At 40.3% G+C, this 16891-nt stretch overlaps 1 protein-coding gene across 2 annotated transcripts in view; it reads right to left on the reverse strand.

Annotated features, from left to right (window-relative positions):
• RAD51B (RAD51 paralog B) overlaps positions 1-16891 on the reverse strand; it is a 781261-nt gene that overhangs the window by 758908 nt on the left and 5462 nt on the right. The gene's annotated exons all lie outside the window — the stretch shown is intronic.

The raw sequence follows: 16891 nt of genomic DNA on the forward strand, positions 1-16891 counted from the left end.
ATTTCAGCACCTCAGGAAGTTAAGTACAGAATTACCATATGACCCAGTGTTCTAGTTTGCTAATGCTGCCAGAATGCAAAACACCAGAAATGGACTGGCTTTTATAAAAGGGGTTTATTTGGGTACACAGTTATAGTCTTAAGGCCATAAAGTGTCCAAGGTAACACATCAACAATCGGGTACCTTCACCGGAGGATGGCCAATGGTGTCCGGAAAACCTCTGTTAGCTGGGAAGGCACATGGCTGGCGTCTGCTCTGGAGTTCTGGTTTCAAAATGGCTTTCTCCCAGAATATTCCTCCCTAGGCTTCAGCTTCTCTCCAAAATGTCACTCTCAGTTGCTCTTGGGATGTTTGTCCTTTCTTAGCTTCTCCAGAGCAAAAGTCTGCTTTCAAAGGCCATCTCCAAAATGTCTCTGTAAACTACAGCTCCTCTCTCAGCTCCTGTGCATTCTTCAAAGTGTCCCTCTTGGCTGTAGCAAGCTTGCTCCTTCTGTCCAAGTCTATACAGTGCTCTAGTAAACTAATCAAGGCCCACACTGAATGGTTGGGGCCACACCTCCATGGAAATTATACAGTGAAAGATCTCACCCACAATTGAGTGATTACATCTCCACAGAAACATCCAATCAGAAGTCTCTAACCCAATCAACACCAATACGTTTGCTGCCCACATGAGACTGCATCAAAGATAATAGCATTCTGGGGGACATAATACATCCAAACCAGCGCACCTGATAATCCCACTACTCAGTATATAGCCAGAAAAAATTGAAAGTAAGGACTCAAACAGATATTTGTAAACCAATGTTCACAGCGGCATTATTCACAATTGCCAAAGGATGAAAACAGAAAACTTCTGGGAAGATGGCAGATTGGGAGAGAGAGAGCAAAATTCTCCTCCATGAAAAACACTAGATAAAGGACAGAAAGAGCAACAGTTTCAGGGTTCTACCAGCTGGGCAGGGACTTCTACACCACATAGTAAGTACATTGCTGGAGAAGCCGAGAGAATGCATTTAAGACTGGTAAGCGTTCAGCCTGGAATGCCACCAGAGAATGGGCAGTTGGAACAGGCTGACTAGAGCGGAGGGGAGCAGGCTTCCAAGTCCTGGGCACCCTCCTCAGCACTTGGCTGGGGTGACCAGTGGTTGGAGCTGGCAGACGAGTGCAGAAGGGGGCAACTTTCTATGCCCCATGTAGCCATCTTAGCAGTTAGTCAAGGAGCTAACCCTTCAAAGCCCCATGGCTGCCGAGCTGGGGACTGGCCACCGAACATGCAGCAAGCAGCCTTCTAAGACCCATCTCTGCAGTTGGCTGGAAAGATAACCATTTACAGCCCCACAGCCAAGAGCTCTCTTGAGGGAATTCAGGATTCAGTGGACTTGTGACAGCATCCACTCTTCCTCCAAGGAAGCCCATGGTATCCACAGCCTAGAGGCAAGGACACCACACAGAAGGGCAGGAGTCATCCCACAATCCCAGGGACTTGCAGGTACACAGCAAACAGGGACTGGGGGGCATTTGAGCTGGAAGGTGAGATGCACAGACATGCAGCCCCACAGAACTCCACTCACAGCCCCAGGAACGACTGGGACCACTGTGTCCTGAAGCAGACACCCTACCAGATTGCACAGGGCCAAAACCCCCACCCACAGGGCTGGCAGTCCTCAGTGCAAATGGAAAAATGGTGAACTGATTGGATTTCCACATAGTTTGGACTGCCACTCAGGGCACAGACAAAGTTGAGGTAGAACTGATTTGGGGGTAAGAGGTGCCTAAAGAGTGCCATCTGCTGGTAGGGCAGAGAAAGTGCATTCCAACAAGCTGTAGCTCTGCTGAATTTCAGAAAAATGCTCAAATAATCCTGCATATCGTAAAGGAACCCTATCAAGAAAAGCAAATTTCAAGAGGCCAAAAACTACACAAAATTATAAAGCATATGAAGAAGACAGAATATATAGACAACCCAAATGTCCAGATTAAAAACCCAGAGAAGACACAGAACATGGAGCAATTAATCAAAGAAGTACACACAAACATCAGTGTAATGGCTAAGGATATAAAGGACATGAAGAAGACCCTAGAAGAGCATAAAAAAGAATTTGAGGGTGATCTTAATGATGTGGGTATGCCAAAGTGTGATTATGGTTCATTAATTTTCTTTTGGTACGGTAGGAGTACACTGGAAGGAATGAAGTTATTTCAGGATATTTGTTTTTCATACCGTTTTGCTTTATTTTGTTTGCAAATGTTTTTATTTTATAAATAAAGTAATTTTAAAATAAAAAATGAAGTATTTGCAAGCATAAACGAAAAAATAACATTTTTGGAAATCTTATAGAAATAAAAGATACAGTTGATCAAATTAAAAACGTTCTTCAGGAGAGAACTGAGATGGCAGCTAGCTGAGACAGGGCGAAAAGAACGCCTCTGTGAAAAACACTAGCTAAAAACCAGAAAGTGACCTAGAATATTGGTTACAGTGATGCACCAACCGGATGAGGGCTCCTAGCTCCAGAGGGGCCATATACTTGGTGAAACTGGGAGTCGGCATTCTGAAACGAGTGAGTAAGCTGGCTGGAAGACCCACAGCTGTGCGGCGGGCTGGGAAAGCCAGGGTTCAGCGTATGGAGACCAGCTGGCTGTTTAAAAAAAAAAAAAAAAAAAAGGAGTGGCTCCAGTAGCAATTGTGGGAACCACGCAGTAAAACACAGCAAGAGGGGGCTGGGCTGGCCTCTTGCTGTCCAGCCGGGAAGATAGCCCGCAGCAGATACCATTGGGTTCCAGGGAACGGAGAGGAGAGCCAGAAGCAGAAAGAAACCCCGCGGCTAGCAGCTAGCCCCCGGAGGGCTGGATAAACTCCTGCCTGGGGCCGTGCCCACAGCCCAAAGCCCCGCCAGTTGTCCTGGAGCTGGGAAGGAGGAACGGTGTGAGGAGGAGGGGAGGGGGCTGAGACGCCTCGCTTGGCCATTTTTGCTTCGCGCTGGAAGTGCGCCACCGCACGGCCCGGAGGCCCGGGGCTTCCCTTGTGGGACAGCGCACACTGATGACGTAGCACAGCCTTCCCTTGGCTGAGCTACTGGAGGAGTGCAGCTGGGAGGGGTGATCCGCTCGGAGAACCCAGGGACGCTACGCCAAGTCCGGTGGTTTATGGATCAGCAAGAGAGAGACAGGCAGGGGCTGAACTGAAATGAAGGCTTAGTCTTTTGCGGCGGCCTTGAATTTCCGGGATCCTGGGGGATTTGAACATTAGAACCGCCCTTCCTCCCTGGCTACCCGTACACACGCCCCACATTCAGGGCGGACAGCTCCAGCAACACACCCAAACTGAGTTCTCCACCTGAACCCACAAGAATCATTTCCCCACACAAAGAGGAAAAAAGGTTGAGAACTGACTCGAGGGATATAGGTGACTCACAGACGTCATCTGCTGGTTAGTTAGAGAAAGTGTACGTCACCAAACTGTGTTCCTGAAAAATTAGATCAAAATCCCTTTTTCTTTACAACTTGAAAGAGCCCTATCTAGCAAAACAAATGCCAAGAGGCCAAAAACAACAGAAAATCTTAATGCATATGATAAAACAAGAAGATATGGAGAATACAACTCCAAACACACAAACCAAAATATCGGAAGATACAGTATACCTCGCAAAATTAATCAAAGATCTACAATCGAGGAACGAAAACATAGCAAAGGATTTAAAGGACATCAAGAAGACCATAGCCCAGGATATAAGCTACATAAAGAAGACCCTAGAAGAGCATAAAGAAGACATAGCAAGAGTAAATAAAGAAATAGAAGGTCTTATGGAAATAAAAGAAACTGTTGGCCAAATTAAAAAGACTCTGGATATTCACAATACAAGACTAGAGGAAGCTGAACAACATCTCAGTGTCCTAGAAGCCCAAAAAACAGAAAATAAAAGAACAAAAGAAAGAATGGAGAAAAAAATCAAAAAAATCGAAATGGATCTCAGGGATACGACAGATAAAATAAAAAGTCCAAACTTAAGACTTATTGGTGTCCTAGAAGGGGAAGAGAAGGGTAAAGGTCTAGAAAGAGTATTCAAAGAAATTGTTGGGGAAAACTTCCCAAACCTTCTACACAGTATACATACACAAAGCATAAATGCCCAGGGAGCTCCAAATAGAATAAATCCAAATAAACCCACTCCAAGACATATTCTGATCAGACCGTCAAATACTGAAGAGAAGGAGCAAGTTCTGAAAGCAGCAAGAGAAAAGCAATTCACCACATGCAAAGGAACCAACATAAGATTAAGTAGTGACTACTCAGCAGCAACCATGGAGGAGAGAAGGCAGTGGCATGACATATTTAAAACTCTGAGAGAGAAAAATTTCCAACCAAGAATACTTTATCCAGCAAAACTCTCCTTCAAATTTGAGGGAGAGCTTAAATTTTTCACAGACAAACTAATGCTGAGAGACTTTGCCAATGAAAGACCTGCCCTACTTCAGATTCTGAGGGGAGCCCTGCTGGAGGAGAGACAGGGAAAGGAGAAAGAGATATAGAGAATTTTAACAGACATATATAGTACCTTACATCCCAAACACCAGGACACTCACTTTTCTCTAGCGATCACAGATCTTTCTCAAGAAGGGACCATAAGCTGGGACATAAAACAAGCCTCAAGAAATTAAAAAAAAAAAAAAAAAAACATTGAATATACTCAAAGCACATTCTCCAACCACAATGGAATACAAATAGAAGTCAATAATTTTTGAACTGTAATTCCACTAGTCACTTCCTACATGATATAAAATACACAAACTCTAAGGACAAATCAGTGGTTTTGAACTCAATGTAAAATATGTCATTTTAGACGACTATATAAAGGTGGGGGAATGAAGGAGTATAGGAACATAGTTTATGTGTCCTATTGAAGTGAAGGTGGTATCAAAGAAAAACAAGATTGATATGGATTTAAGAAGTTAATTTTAAGCCCCACAGTAAACACAAAGAAATTATCAGAGAATATAACCATAGAGATGAAAAGTAGAGTTTGGGTTAAGAGAAATGGGGGAAGGGGCAATGGGGAGTTAAGAAATGAGTGTAGGGTTGCTGTTTGAGGTGAAGGGAAATTTCTAGTAATGGATGGTGAGAAAGAGCATTACAACATTCTAAACATGATTAATCCCACTAATGAAAGGCTAGGGAGGGAGTGGAATGGGAAGATTTAGGCTGTATATATGTTTCCACAACTGAAAAAAAAAAAAAAAAGTCAGTCTAACTAGATGACAATTGAATACTAAGGATGAACTTGGATGGGACAGGAGGATAGAGGACAGGTGGCTCAAAGGGACACAGTTGAGACATAAGGAAGAGGAAATATAGAATGTAAGCTTTTTATCATTGTTGAATCTATTGTACTTCTTAGCTGCGCTTAATGGGATTGCATGAAAGAATGTTCTTGTTCATGGGAAGTGTACAAGTGAATTATAGTGAATGCTCAAGGACGTGTGCAGCTAACTCTCATATGTTCAGACGACAGAGCAATAGATGATGATGATAGGGAGGGAGGGAGGGAGGGAAAGAAATAGCATTTTGACAGCAAGTTAAAGTTGGTGGATTGAGCTACTGGGAGAGGGGGGGTCAGGGTATGATGGAATTCTGTGTATGGGGCTAGTATTGTTTTTCCAACTGTTCATATAACTTTGAATTTATTTCAAAATAAAAAAAAAGAATTAATCAAATAAAAGTTACATTTTCCTTAAAAAAAAAATGTTCTTGAGACACATAACAGCAGATTTGTAGAGACAGAGAAAAGAATTAGCAAACCTGAGGACAGGGCAATGGAAGGCGAAAGCACATAAGAACGAATAGTGAAAAAAATAAAAAAATGTGAAATGGATCGCAGGGAAATGACGGACAACATGAAGCGCAAAAATATAAGAATCTCTGGTGTTCCAGAAGGGAAAGAGAAGATTAAAGGGCAAGAAAGAGTAGTCAAAGACATTGTTGGGGAAAACATCCCAACACTTCTAAATGACATAAACATGCAAATCAAAGATGTGCAATGAACTACAAACAGAATAAATCCAAATAAACAAACAAGACATATTCCAAACAGATTGTCAAACGCTGAAGAGAAGGGGAATGTCCTCAAAGCAACAAGAAAGAACCAATTCACCACATACAAGGGAACAACATAAGACCAAATACTGACTACTCACTGGGCACCATGGAGGCAAGAAGGCAGTGGTACGACATATTTAAAATCCTGAAACAGAAAAATTGCCAGTGAAGAATACTTTACCCAGTAAAGCTCTCCTTCAAAATTGAGGGAGAGCTCAAAATTCTCACAGATAAACAAAGGCTGAGAGAATTTGTTAACAAGGGACCTGCCCTATAAGAAATACTAAAGGGAGCTCTACTGCTGAGAAAAAAAAAAAGACAGGAGAGAGAGGCCTGGAGAAGCACACAGAACTAAAGAGTATTAGTAAAAGTAACTTAAAGGAAATAAAGAGAGAGAGGGAAAAAATAGATCTGACAACTAAAAACCAAAGGAAAAATGGCTGATTCAAGAACTGCCTTCACAGTAATAACTTTGAATGTGAATTCATTCAACTCCCGAATTAAAAGATACAGATTGGCAGAATGTATTTAAAAATATGAACCATCAGTATGTTGTTTACAAGAGACTCATCTTAGACCCAGCAACACAAACAGATTGAAAGTGAAAGGATGGTGTGCTAGTTTGGATATATTATGTCCCACCAAAAGCCATATTCTTTAATGCAATCTTGTGGAGCCAGACATATTAGTATTGATTAGGTTGGAAACCTTTTGATTGAGTGCTGCCATGGAGATGTGACTCAATCAACTATGGGTGAAACATTTGACCAAATTATTTCCAAGGAGATATGGACCATACTCATTCAGGGTGGGTCTTGATTTAATCACTGGAGCCCTATAAAAGAGTTCACAGACAGAAGGAGCTCAGAGCAGCTGAGAGTGACATTTTGGAGATGGCCATTGTAAGCAGACTTTTGCTAACTCTTTGGAGATACTAGCCCAGGGTTTGCTCCAGAGAAGCTAAGGGAGGACAAAACGCCCAAGAATGACATTTTGAAGAATGCACAGGAGCTGAGAGAGATGCTGGAACACAACCTGGGATCAGCAGACACCAGCCACGTGCCTTCCCAGCTAACAGAGGTTTTCCAGACACCATTGGCCTTCCTTCAGTGAAGGTATATTCATGTTGATGCCTTAATTTGGACATTTTCATGGTCTTCAGACTAAATTTGTATCCAAATAAACCCCCTTTTTAGAAGCCAATCCATTTCTGGTATTTTGCATAATGGCAGCATTAGCAAACCGGAACAGATTTTGGTGCCAGAGAAGTGGGGTGCTGCTGAGTTTGCAAATACCAAAATGTTGAAACAGCTTTTTGAATGGATAAGCAGAAGATTCTGGAAGAATTGTGAGGAGCTTGGCAGAAAAGGCCTAGACTCCTTTGAACAGACTGTCGGTAGAAATATGGACTCTAAAGATACTTCTGATGAGGACGTGAGCAGAAATGACGAATGTGTCATTGCCAACTGGAAGAAAGGTGATCCTTGTTTTAAAGTGCCAGAGAATTTGGCAAAATTGTGTCCTGGTGTCAAATGGAAGGCAGAATTTGAAAGCAACGAGCTGGGATACTTAGCTGAGTAGACTTCCAGACAACATGTGGAGGATGTAGCCTGGCTTCTCCTTGCAGCTTATGGTTGAATGCGACAGGACAGAGATAAGCTGAGAAATGAACCCTTGGATACAAAGAAACCAAAAACTGATAGTTTAGAAAATTCTGGGCTTCCAAAAAGTGAGACCCCAGAGGCCATAGCCCCACATGAGGATTTAACCAAACATGGAACCCAATTGCCATTTCAGTACAAGCCAAGATTGGAGATGGAGTTATCCAGATATGATTTAAGGAAAGTCCTATTGTCTGATGGTTTTGACTCGTTAATTGCATGCCAAGCCTACAGAATTTTTGCAAGATCTGTAGAGACAGAACTACTGCTGGTCTGGACAGGAGGGGACAAAGAAGGAACAAATGGAAGGAAAAATTTCTTCAAAGACAGAGCCATGGAGGTTGACATCTGGAGTCAAAAGATCTCAGGCAGGGAGAGTGGAGTGGCCCAAGCATGTGGAAGGGGTGAGTTTGCCCCAGAGGCAGAGGGTTGGCCTTCTGCTTCCATGTTCAGGAAGAGTGCTGCACCCCAGTCCTCAGACAGGGTAGAGCACATTCTGCAGGGACTGGGGAGAGTCTGGCTGCCAACCCACTGTTCTGAAGGGGTTGAGTGTGTGCCCCAGAGATGGAAGACAGTCCAGGTGCTGCCCCAATGTTTGAGGAGGGTGGGGCCGAGAAGGTGGTCTCCCTGATGTGTGGATATTTTGGAACACTCACCCCAGCGTTTGGAGAGAAAAGGGCGGCCAGGAAGGCATTTGGAGAGTGTTGGACTCATGCTCTCTCAAGCCCCAAGGATAAAACGCCATTCTATAAATGACTCTCAGACTTTGAAAGCTAATGGAGTTTGCTCTGCAGGTTTTAGGAACTGTTTTGGTCCTGTGAACCCTGTTTTCCTTTGTTTCTCCTAATGGCAATGGGAATGTTTATCTTATGACCATCCCTCATTTGTATATCGGAAGCAGATAACTTGTTCTAAGTTTCACAGGTCCACAGACAGAGGGTAATTATGCCTTAGGACAGACCATGCCTGTAACTGATTTTGATGGGATCCTGTACTTACCTATTATTGCGGAAACGATTTAAGCTTTTGTGAAATTGTGATGGGATGAATGTATTTTGTATTTGGAAAGAATATGTCTTTCGGGGTCCAGGGAGTGGAATGTGCTAGTGTGAATATATTATGTCCCACCAAAAGCCACATTCTTTAATGTAATCTTGTGGGGGCAGACGTATTAGTGTTGACTACGATGGAATCCTTTCATTGAGTGCTTCCATGGAGATGTGACTCAGTCAACTGTGGGTGAAAGTTTGATCAAATTATTTCCATGGAGAAATGGACCACACCCATTCAGGGTGGGTCTTGATTTAATCACTGGAGTCCTATAAAAGAGTTCACAGACAGAAGAAGCTCAGAGCAGCTGACAGTGACATTTTGAGACAGCCGAAGAAAGCAGACTTTTGCTGACTCTTTGGAGATGCTAGCCCAGGGTTTGCTCCAGAGAAGCTAAGGGAGGACAAAACGCCCCAAGAACAACATTTTGAAGAATGCACAGGAGGTGAGAAAGGAACTAGAACACAACCTGGGATCAGCAGATGCCAGCCACATACCTTACCAGCAAACAGAGGTTTTCCAGATGTCACTGGCCTCCTTTGCTGAAGGTATGTTTGTGTTGATGCCTTAATTTGGACATTTTCATGGTCTTCAGACTGTAAATTTGTAACCATATAAACCCCCTTTATAAAAGCCAATCCATTTCTGGCATTTTGCATAATGGCAACATTAGCAAACTGGAACAGATAGAAAAAAATATTCCATGTAAGCTAGAGCCAAAAGAAAGCAGGGGTAGCAATACTAATTTCAGGAAAAATAGACTTTAAATGCAAGGATGTCATAAGAGACAGAGAAGGACACTATATACTAATAAAGGGGATAATTCAACAAGAAGAAAAAACCAACAAAAAACATTTATGCACCCAATCAAGGTGCCCCAAAGTACATGACACAAACACTGGCAAAACTGAAGGAAGCAATAGGGGTTTCCAGAATAATCGTGGAAGACTTCAATACACCACTCTCTCTCCAATAGATAGAACAACCAGACAGAGGACCATTAGGAAATTGAGAACCTCAACAAAGTGATAAGTGAATCAGATTTAACAGATATAGAGAGAGCATTACATCCCAAATTACAAGGATATACATTCTTCTCTAGTGCTCATGGAACTTTCTCCAGGATAGATCATATGCTGGGGCATAAAACAAGCCTCAATAAATTTAAAAAGATTGAAATTATTCAAAACATATTCTCTGAACACAATGGAATGCAACTTGAAGTCAATAACCATCAAAGATCTAGAACATGCACAAATATCTGGAGGCTAAACAACACGCTCCTAAACTATCAATGGGTCAAAGAAGAAATTGCAAGAGAAATTGCTAAATATCTACAGATGAATGAAAATGAGAATACAACATATCAAAACTTATGGAATGCAGCAAAGGAGGTACTGAGGGGGAAATTTATAGCTCTCAACGCATACATTAAAAACGAAGAAAGAGCTAAAATCAAAGAACTAATGAAACAATTGAAGTAGCTAAAGAATGATCAGGAAACTAATCCTAAAGCAAGTAGAAAGAAAGAAATAACAAGGATTAAAGCAGAAATAAATGATATGGAAAAAAAAAAGCAATAGAGAGAATAAATAAAACTAAAAGTTGGTTCTTTGAGAAGATCAACAAGATTGACAGACCCTTAGCTACACTGACAAAGTAAAACAGAGAGAAGACCCAAAGAAATAGAATCAGAAATGAGAGATGGGATATAACTGTGGATCCCGAAGTAATTAAAAAATTCTCAAGAGGGTACTATGAACAACTGTATGCCAACAAACTAGACAATTTAGAGGAAATGGATAATTTCCTGGAAACACATGAACAACCTAGAATGATGAGAGAAGAAATAGCAGACTCAACAAACCAATCACAAGTAAAGAGATCCAATCAGTCATCAAAGAGCTTCCTACAAATAAAAGCCCAGGGCCAGATGACTTCACAGGGGAATTTTACCAAACGTTCCAAAAAGAAATGACACCATTCCTACTCAAGCTTTTTTAAAAAATTGAAGAAAACAGAACACTACTGCTCCAGTTTGCTAATACTGCCATTATGCAAAATACCAGAAGTGGACTGGCTTTTATAAAGGGGGTTTATTTGGTTACAAAGTAACAGTCTTAAGGCCATAGAAGTGTCCAAGCCAGGGGTTAACAATAGAGTACTTTCACAGAAGAATGGCCAGTGGTGTCAGGAACACCTCTATAGTATGGGAGGGCACAGGCCTGGCGTATTCTTCCTTTGCTCACAGGTTTTGTTTCAAAATGGCTTTCTCCCAGGATGGTTGTCTCTAGGCATCTGGGGGTAGTCTCTTAGTTTCTGCATTCTCTTAGTTTCTCCCAGGCAAACTCTGGAGTAATAAAGGTCTACGTTCAATGGCCATCTTCAAACTGTCTCGGCTGAAGCAAGCCTCTGGACCTGCATGGCTCTTTTTAAAGTACTCCAGTGATTTAATTAAGACCCATCCTGAATGGGTGAGGCCACATCTCCAGGAAATAATCTAATCAAAGGTATTACCACAGTTGGGTGGGTCACAGCTCCATGGAAACAATCTCATCCAAAGATTCCAACCTAATCAACACTAATACCTCTGCCCCCACAAGAACTGCAACAAAGACATGGCCTTTTGGGGGACATAATACATCCAAACCAGCACAACTACCTAACTCATTTTATGAAGCCAACATCAGTCTAATACAAAAACCAGATAAAAAGGCTACAAGAAAGGAAAACTACAGGCCAATCTCCCTAATGAATATAGATGCAAAAATTCTCAACAAAATACTTGCAATTCAAATCCAAAGAGACATTTAAAAAATCATGCACCATGACCAAATGGGGTTCATTCCAGGCATGCAAGGGTGGTTCAACATAAGAAAATCAATCAATGTAATACAACACATTAACAAATCAAAAGGGAAAAATCAAATGAGCATCTCAATAGATGCTGAAAAAGCATTTGACAAAATTGAGCATCTTTTTTGATAAAAATAACTTCAAAAGGTGGGAATGGAAGGAAACTTTCTCAATATGATAAAGGGCATATATGAAAACCCACAGCCAGCATAGTACTCAATGGCGAGAGACCGAAAGCCTTCCTTCTAAGATCAGGAACAAGACAAGGATGCCTGCTGCCACCACTGTTATTTAACATTGTGCTAGAAGTGCTAGTCAGGGCAATCAGGCAAGACAAAGAAATAAAAGGCATCCAAATTGGAAAAGAAAAAGTAAAACTGTCATTACCTGCAGATGATCTGATCTTATATTTGGAAAATCCTGAGAAATCAATGACACAGCTACTTGAGCTAATAAATAAATTCAGCAAAGTGGCAGGATACAAGATTAATGCACATAAGTTAGCAATGTTCCTATACATTAGAAATGACCTAAATGAAGAGACACTCAAGAGGAAGATTCCATTCATGATAGCAACTAAAAAAATCAAGAACCTAGGAATAAACTTAACCAAGGATGTAAAACACATCTACACAGAAAATTACATAATTTTACTAAAAGAAATAAAAGGTGACCTAAAGAGATGGAAAGATATTCCATATTCATGGATAGAAAGGCTAAACACCATTAAGGTGTTAATCCTACATAAACTAATCTACAGATTCAATGCAATTCCAATCAAAATGCCAATAATCTACTTTGCAGACTTGGAAAAGCTACTTATCAAATTCATTTCAAATGGAAAGGGCCTCAAATTGCTAAAAACATTCTAAAAAAGAAAAACAAAGCAGGAAGACTTACATTTCCTGATCTTGAAGCCTACTATAAAGCCTCAGTAATCAAAACAGCAGGGTATAGGCACAAAGACAAACATATTCATCAATGGAATCGAATTGAGAATTTGGAAATAGACCCCCAGATCTACATTCAACTGATTTTTTGATAAGGCCCCCAAATCCACTGAACTGGGACAGAACAGTCTCTTTAACAAATGGGGCTGGGAGAACTGGATATCAATAACCAAAAGAATGAAAGGAGACTCCTACCTCACACCCTATACAAAAATTAACTCAAAATGGATTTAAGACCTCAATATAAGAGATAGTACCATAAAACTCCTAGAAGATAATGTAGGGAAACATTTTCAAGACCTAGTATTAGGAGGTGACTTCTTAGACCTTACACCCAAAGCACAAGCAATGACAGAAAAAATAGGTAAACGGGAACTCCAGAAAATCAAAATCTTCTATACCTCAAAGGAATTTGTCATTAAGGTGAAGAGGCAGCCAACACAATAGGAGAAAATATTTGGAAACCACATATCTGATAAGAGACTGGTATCTTGCATATATAAAGAAATCCTACAACTCAACGACAACAGTACAAACAGCCCAATTATAAAATGGGCAAACAATATGAAAAGACATTTCTCTGAAGATGAAATACTCATGGCTAAAAAACACATGAAAAAATGTTCATCATCACTAGCTATTAGGGAGATGCAAATCAAGACCACAACAAGGTATCCTCTCACACCAATAAGAATGGCTGTCATTAAACAAACAGGAAACTACAAATGCTGGAGGGGATGTGGAGAAATTGGAACTCTCATTCATTGTTGGTGGGACTGTACAATGGTTCAGCCACTCTGGAAGACAGTTTGGCAGTTCCTCAGAAAACTAGATATCGGGTTACCCTACGATCCAGCAATTTCACTTCACAGTATATACCCAGAAGATCTGAAAGCAGTGACACGAACAGATATTTGCACAGCAATGTTCACAGCAGCACTGTTCACAATTGCCAAGAAATGGAAACAATCCAAATGTCCTTCAACAGATGAGCGGATAAACAAATGTGATTTATACATATGATGGAATACTACACAGCAGTAAGAAGGAACGAGGTCGTAAAACATATGAGAACATGGATGATCCCTGAAGACATAATGCCGAGTGAAATAAGCCAGACACAAAATGAGAGATATTGTATGTTACCACTAATATGAACTCCGTGAAAAATGAAAAATGTAAAAAAGTGTCTTAAAATGTAGAATATAGGGGACCTAGAGATAGACAGAAGCTAGAGTATTAGAATGATAATCTAATATGTACAGATATGATAATGAGGGTGAACTTAATGGTATGGGAATGGTCAGGTGTGACTATGGTTCATTAAAGGGATTATAGGTATCAGTGACGCATTGAAGGCGAACATGTTCTAAATGGTTGTTTAAAGGCATGCAACTCACAGAGTAGCACCACAAACCTAAATAAGTGTTAGCATAATATAAGGTATGACACCAGTGCAGAGCATTAACAACAGAGTTGTGAACAACAATCAGATGCAACCCCCTTCCCCTTACTGTCAAAACCCCCTTTCAATATGAACAAGTTAGGGTGCTCACTGCCTAGACACCCCCAAAGATGTAGAGAGAGATTAAGTGAGAAGAAGGGGTAGCAACAAACAAGATAAGATTGAACAAAGGTCTATGAATACTGAAACTTTATATAAATATATATATTTTTTAGATGCTAGGGTATTGGAATAGCTGGAAGGAGGTAAATGACATGGTGGAACTGTAACCTATAACATTCTTTGAAATTTGCTCTATAACTACTCATTGAATTGGGCTTTGAAAGTCTTCACCTTTCTGTATATACCCTGTGCCAGTTTGAATGTATTATGTCCCCCCAAAGGCCATTATCTTTGATGCAATCTTGTGTGGGCAGACCTATCAGTGTTAATTAGATTGAAATTCTTTGAGTGTTTCCCTGGAGATGTGCCCCACCCAACTGTGGGTGATGCCTCTGATTGGATAATTTCCATGGAGGTGTTGGCCCGCCCATTCAGGGTGGGTCTGAATTAAATTACTGGAGCACTATATAAGATCAGACAGAAGGAGCAAGCTGCTACAGCCAAGAGGGACACTTTGAAGAAAGCACAGGAGCTGCAGATGAGAGACAGTTTGAAGACGGCTGTTGAAAGCAGACTCTTGCTCCGGAGAAGCTAAGAGAGGACAAATATCCCAAGTGCAACTAAGAATGACATTTTTGAGGAACTGCAGCCTACAGAGGAACGTCCTGGGAGAAAGCCATTTTGAAACCAGACCTTTGGAGCAGACGCCAGCCACGTGCCTTCCCAGCAACACAGGCTTTCCGGATACCACTGGCCATCCTCCAGTGAAACTACCCAATTGCTGATTGGTTACCTTGGACACTTTACAGCCTTAAGACTGTAACTGTATAACCAAATAAACACCCTTTTATAAAAGCCAATCCAATTGTATAAAAATGTAGCTTATGAGGGGTGACAATGGGATTGGGAAAGCCATAAGGACCACACTCCACTTTGTCTAGTTTATGGATGGATGAGTAGAAAAATAGGGGAAGGAAACAAACAAACAAACAGACAGAGGTACCCAGTGTTCTTTTTTATTTCAATTGCTCTTTTTCACTTTAATTATTATTCTTGTTATTTTTGGGTGTGTGCTAATGAAGGTGTCAGGGATTGATTTAGGTGATGAATGTACAACTATGTAATGGTACTGTGAACAATCGAATGTACGATTTGTTTTGTATGACTGCATGGTATGTGAATATATCTCAATAAAATGAAGATTAAAAAATAATAATAAATAAGTACATAAATAAATAAAATAAACAAATTAAAAAAAAAAAAAAAAAGCCAATCCATCTCTGGTGTTTTACATTCCAGCAGCATTAGCAAACTAGACCATACCCTATATTTCTTAAGAAGGAAAGAACTAAAACTGTGGAACTGTAAACCATAACAATTTTTGAAATTACCTATAGAACTGCTTGCTGAGCTATATATTGAAAGTTAACCCCTTTCTGTATGTATGCTATATTTTACAATAATGGAAATAGCTGAAGTTGTAGAACTGTGACCCATGACATTCTTTGAAATCTGTTCTCTAACTACTCGTTAACTTGTACTTTGAAATTTATCACTGTTATGTATATATGTTAAAGTTCACAATAAAAAATGCATTTAAAAAAAAGAAAAAAAAGATGGAAGCATCCCAAGTGTCCATCAGTCGATGAATGGATAAACAAAACGTGGAATACAGTGGAATATTACACAGCCATATAAAGGAATGAAGTCCTGATGCATATGACAACATGGATGAACATGGAAAACATTATGCTGAGTGAAATAAGCCAGACACAAAAGGACAAACATTGTATGACCTCACTGATATGAAAGAATTAGAACAAGCTAACTCAGAGTCAGAATCTAGAATACAGGTTACCAGGGGATAGATTGTGGGTAGAGAATGAGGAGTTAATGCTTAATTTGAACAGAATTTCTATTTAGGTTGATTGTAAAGGTTTGAAAATGCATGGTGGTGACAGAAGCATATTATTGTGGTATAATTAACAGCAGTGAATTACATCTGTGAATGTGGTTAAAGAGGGAAATTTTAGATTGTATATTTTACTAGAAGAAAAATAAGATAAAAGGACTCAATAACATGTGAACCCCATTACAGATGACAGACTAGAGTTAATAATACAAGCATAAACATGTTCTTTCATGAATTACAGCAAATGTATGACACTTATAAAAGGTGTTTGTTCTAGTTTGCTAATGCTGCCAGAATGCAAAACACCAGAAATGGATTGGCTGTAGCTCCTCTTTAAAATGTCACTCTCAGTTGCTCTTCAAAATGTCACTCACAGCTGCACTGAGTTCCTTCTGTTTGTGAGCTCATTTGTATGGCTCCAGTGATTTAATTTAGACCCACCCTGAATGGATGGGGTAACACCTCCATGGAAATTATCCAGTCAGAATCATCACCCACAGTTGGGTGAGGAGCATCTCCATGGAAACACTCAAAGAATTACAATCTAATCAACACTGATTTGTCTGCCCACACAAGATTACATCAAAGATAATGGCATTTTGGGGGATATAATACATTCAAACTGGCACAGTGCTAATAATAGGGTGATATATGGGGAAAAAATACACCTAATGTAAACTATGGACTATAGTTAATAGTACAATTGTAATATTCTTTCATCAATTGTAATAACGGTATCACACCAATGCAACATATCAACAATAGGGGGTACACGGGAACGCTGTATTTTTTACATGA

This window comes from Choloepus didactylus, chromosome 4, assembly GCF_015220235.1.
Source record: "Choloepus didactylus isolate mChoDid1 chromosome 4, mChoDid1.pri, whole genome shotgun sequence".
NCBI classification, from domain to species: Eukaryota; Metazoa; Chordata; class Mammalia; order Pilosa; family Megalonychidae; genus Choloepus; species Choloepus didactylus.